Source organism: Octodon degus, unplaced genomic scaffold (assembly GCF_000260255.1).
Source record: "Octodon degus isolate 3935 unplaced genomic scaffold, OctDeg1.0 scaffold00048, whole genome shotgun sequence".
NCBI classification, from domain to species: Eukaryota; Metazoa; Chordata; class Mammalia; order Rodentia; family Octodontidae; genus Octodon; species Octodon degus.
Genome location: NW_004524624.1, coordinates 11657555 through 11662549, shown reverse-complemented (window position 1 = coordinate 11662549; position 4995 = coordinate 11657555). Strand labels below are relative to the sequence as shown.

Sequence of the window (4995 nt, the reverse complement as noted above, 5' to 3'; positions counted from 1 at the left end):
ATCTGCTTGGGTCTCTCTTCTGTCCCTCTTGGATAGGAACTTTCTTTCTCCCAGTAAATATATTCTGCTCTTAAGCTTCATTGTTCCTAAAATTCATTCTTTGGTTTTAGAGAACACAAATTTGGCCCAGCTATCTTTCAGATTGGGAGTTTCATTCCCCTAATCAGTTTGACTTCTGGGGCCTGCAGAAAGACCACAGGGCATGTGTTGTGGGGCAGCACTGAGAAACTGTACTGGAGGCCTCTGTCCTTGGGCCTTCCGGGCACCCCTTTGAAGAGCCAACTGGTTTGAGTCCTGGTTTTGCACAAGGCCCCTGAGTCCAGGAGGTCGTCACCTCCCAGTGCAGCTCCATACATCTCACCTGGCTGTCTCCCTACCTTGTGCCTCCTCTCATCACCTCACCCACACAGCCATGCTTGGCATAACAAAGTCACAGCTCCTAGGAGGGGCTGACCCCAGCACTTAGAGAAGAGCCTGATGCGCCCCCCCCCCAACCCCAGGAAGACTGAGAAACTGGGGGAAAAGGGGGCATCTACGTTTGTGACTCCCCTTGACACAGTCAGCAGGGCCTCTCTGGGTCCTGGAGTCTTCCACCTCTCTTGATAATCTGAGTTACTCTTTCTTTCTTTCTTTCTTTCTTTCTTTCTTTCTTTCTTTCTTTCTTTCTTTCTTTCTTTTTTTAACAAAGCTTTTTAAAATAAATATCTTTAAAATAAAAATCTTTGTGTAAAAGCATTACAGGTCACAAGCTGTATTTACACTTATTGATCAAAGGTCTAATTAGCTATCCCTCAACAGGCACAGGGACAGCTACACAGGCAGGTAAACTGGACCCGGCAGATTGACTTAATACAAGGAGAGAGGGAAACAATTATGAAATTAGGCCCAGGGACAAAACTGAGAGATGTCACGTTAACTGTTGAAAGGTACCATCTCCAAAAAGGCACTTACTGATATAAAAGTGCTTAAAACCTCAACCCTGTACACAGCAATTGGCAGGGGGGAATAATTTTAAGACACTGCAAAACCCAGATCAGTCATGAATACCAAGATTCTAAACTCTTACACTAAGGATTCCTATCAGTCTATTCCTTAACTTTTTCACCATCTGAATTCCCCAGAATGTCTTTTCTAGATTTTAAGTCGTACAGCATAATGCTGCCCACAAGCCCCTGGGTGACTGTGGAAGTCACTTGACCTCAGCAACCAGGTCACAACTGTGGAGCGCTTTCAGTTCTCCTGAAAGGCTTTGAGGCAGTGGGAAGAAATATGTGCCACTTTGCACCAATTACCTAACTTTCCCACAGTTTTAAGACTTACATGCCTTGATTCTATTCAAAAGTCCATCAGTGTGAACACTCAACTATACCCATTGTTTCTGTGTAAACAAGTTAGAAAGCTAATCTCTGGAATCCAACAGAACAATGAGTTAACACTTCCATGCTTCTAAGTGCTTGGGTTTATGGGAGGGTTCCAGACCTACTTCAACAGGATTCAAGTCTAATAGACATAATCATTCTTCAAAAAGAATTTGAGGGTTGGGGATACAGCTCAATGGGACCGCACTTACCTAGCTCGCCTAAGGCCCTGGATTTCATCCCTGGCACCAGACACACACATATATACAAACTAAGAAATAGAATTTGGAAACTTAAGAGTTGGGGCAGGGGACCAGAAAGTGGCATGAGGGCAAGGTGTCACTAGCAAACTGCCTTCCATGAAGTTCTAGAAGCGCTTTCGAGTCTAAAGGGATTAACCTGATCTGAGTGTCGTACAAAACCAACCATTACGATTCTTAACTCAGGTTTCAATCAATGACAGAACTGGAAACTTCAACTAGGAGGTGGGCAAAGTCGAAGGCGGGTGGCCGGTCTTCTAGGTATCACGTACTTGCATTTCAAACTTGTTTCAGACTCTTCAAGTAAGCATGCACATTCCCAAAGCCATGGTACTTGGCTAAGTACACAAGGACCCCTGTTGCACACCGTCCATCTCGCTGGCAGCAGAAATTGCAATTACAGATCCCTTGACACGGTGGGCAGTGCCAGTTCGGGTCCAGCAATGCATCCCTGATCTCCTCGCCATAGCAATTTCGAAGACAGGGGCCACAGAACTGGCCTCGAATGCCCCAGTGCTCTGGGTTTCTGCAGTTTGTTTTGGTATCAATAGTTTTCTGACGGCACTGATGACAAGTAGAGCCCAGTGAGCGGTTGTAGATCTTCTCTCGGGAATTGCTACAGATATTCTCCAACTCATCCTCTGTGATTTCTTCCACTGGGCGAATTATATGTGGAAGGGTCATGGATCCTGGGCGGCGACCTCTGGGGATGTTGTCATCCAAGGTGTCCAAGGCCTTCCTTTTTCTCACAAGCATGTACTTATCGTTTTCCTCCTCTCAGGGTTCCTCCTGGAAGCCACACCTGGGAAGGTCCGCCTTCGAGGCTTCTTGGAACTTACTGATCTGGGGCCCGGGAGAGAAGGTCTTCCAGAGAATTAGCCAGGAAAACTTCCTAATTCTGACATGAGTTTTGCAAGCATGGCTTTGTTTTGTTTTATATTTAAGGCCCTTTTCTCCAGAAAGTTCATGCCGCTTTCATCTTCTGAATCTGAGTTGGAATTGGCAGCAGAGCTGTCCGAGGGCTGGGGTGGGGGTGGGGGGGGCGCGGCTTTTGTGTTAGCTGCTCCCCTGGCACTGCGCACCCGGACCGGAAACTTCATGGCCACCCGGAGAGGGCCGGAGGATCTGCCCTGGAGAGGGCCCATGGGTCTGCCCTGCTGAGGGCCGGTGCATCTGCCCTGGCTGCGGGTCCTGCAGCCCTCATGGACTGCCTGTGGCCTCATGTTTGCAAAATTATCAGAAGCAAAGCTGTCACAACTGTCATCAGAGGATGACGACGTTTCCATGGAAATCAACTTCATATATCTGAATTTCTTTACGTTCTTTACTCTGAGTCCCTTTCCCTGCACGCAGCGAGTCTCCCTGCCGGTGGCGGGCGTCCAAGCTAAGCTGCTGGGAAGAGGACAGGGCGAAGGAGGCGCACACCGCGGTGCCACCGAGCCCGAGCCGAAGCCGCGGGAGCCGCGCAGCTTCGAGTTACTCTTTCTTTTTCTCTGTAAACTGAGGCAGAGTGTATGGTTTACAATGGGAATCTGAAGGGCTCCTTCCTTACTCTGAGTCCAAAGAGGATTTGACTTCATTTTCCAAAGTAGAAAAACGATTCCCTGGGTGAGAGCTAGAATGCCTGGTGCATGCTGGAAGGGAAATGTGTCCTCCCTCCTCTGGGGCTATTTCAGGTAGTGCATTCACAAGGGTTCATGGTGTGAGGATGCGTGAGTACCTGCCTGTTAAGTTGCAATGAAAGCCATTTTCTTTTACTTCTTAGGTGGCACCTGAGTAGCCAGGATGGCCTCCAGGCTTCTGAGCACACGTGTCACTCTGAATGTTCGAAACCTGGCTCCAGGCAAAGGATGGAGGTTAAAAAAACCCCAAAAAAACAGAACAAAACAAAACAAACAAACAAAAAAAAAACAAGTAGACCTTCTTTCCATCCTCACATCCTAGTTTAGGAAGAGGAACACTTCTTCCTGGGAATAGCAATGGCCAGGAGCAGTTGCCGCGTCAGGTGTCCTTGTCCCTTCTGTTCTGTGTGTCCTCCTGCACAATCTGCCAACTCTTAGGGAGTCCCAGGTCCATGAGTGAGGTTTTTCAGTGAGTTGGGGCTCACTGTGGGGGCCTTGCAGGTATGGGAGCTGCTGGAACATTCTCATCTCTGCAGAAGGAAGAAATACAGGGCAGGTGGGAGCCATCCCGGCTGTGTCTTCCCAGGTTCTCAGCAGGACATCATCCACTTCTGCTCTGTCATGTTCCTCAACAAGTGGCCGTTCTTCATCACAGCTCATGTCCAATATAAAACACAGAAACCCACTGCATTCCAACTGCCTCTTCCAGTATTTCTTTGCATATGCAGGCTCCCTTTCTTGAAAAACTTGTGTTAAATGAATGGATATGCTTTTCTCTTGATCTGTCTTTCCTTACAGATGCCTCATACACAAACAGGATGGGTGAGCAAAAGACATATTTTCTCCCTTACTGTGGAAATGTCTTCCCCTGCAAAACTACAGCAGTGTTCCTGGAGGGGGTTGGAAGTAACTATGTGTTCAGGGTTTTTATGAATGAGCTCAAACCTACAGGTCTCCCAGTTGGAATAAATTCATTTCCTCAAATCCCTTAAATCTGCTGAAGAGTGAAGGATTTCCTGGGATCCCTGGAGATCCCTGCGGAGAGGATTTGTATACTCTCCCTGGGAGGGCCCACAACCACTGAAAAGCACCAGCGATGGAACCCAAATCAAAATCACTTTCCAAAACATCCTGGCCTGTGTGGTGTGCTGCCCAAAATCTTAGTGCTAATACTCAGTGCATACCTGCAAAGGGTCAGGCGCCAGGCAGAACCCACGAGCTGTGCTTGCGCTTAATCCTCACCAGGGCTTAAGGTCATTCCAACACCCTGACTTTAGGGAGCAGAGAACTGGGAAGCTAAGAGCTAAGGACTTCAGCAGGGGTCACTTGGCTCATGAAATGGGGGTAGGAAGTAGGAAGCTGAACCGAAGGGAGGAGTCTGGCTCCAAGGGACAAACTCACAGCCACTGTGTTTGTCCTGCTGCTAATAAACGAGAGCCCCCAGTGGTAAAAATCTTGAACTGTTACTCTATTATTTGGCAAAAACACCGAAGAAGACCATATACAAACAAAAACCTGTCCCAAATATTGACACCATCCACTACCTCAGCACCAGCCACCCCCATTCAACCCTGCTAATAGCATTCTAGGGCTTCTCTAGCACACATCTCCTAACCCCTACTAATTCCACCCTTAAAGCTGTCACAAATGCCCTTAATCCACATGGTCAAATGTAGTCACAGAAATCACTCCACTTCCCTGGTACCTATTATTTGCTGGCTGGGACCAAAACTTGGCACCCACATCTTAAGGAAG

The 4995-nt window shown here is 47.8% G+C and overlaps 1 pseudogene; it reads right to left on the bottom strand.

Moving 5' to 3' along the window:
• Window positions 1–1663: 1663 nt before the first annotated feature.
• Window positions 1664–3198, bottom strand: LOC101579555 (annotated as a pseudogene).
• Window positions 3199–4995: the final 1797 nt, after the last annotated feature.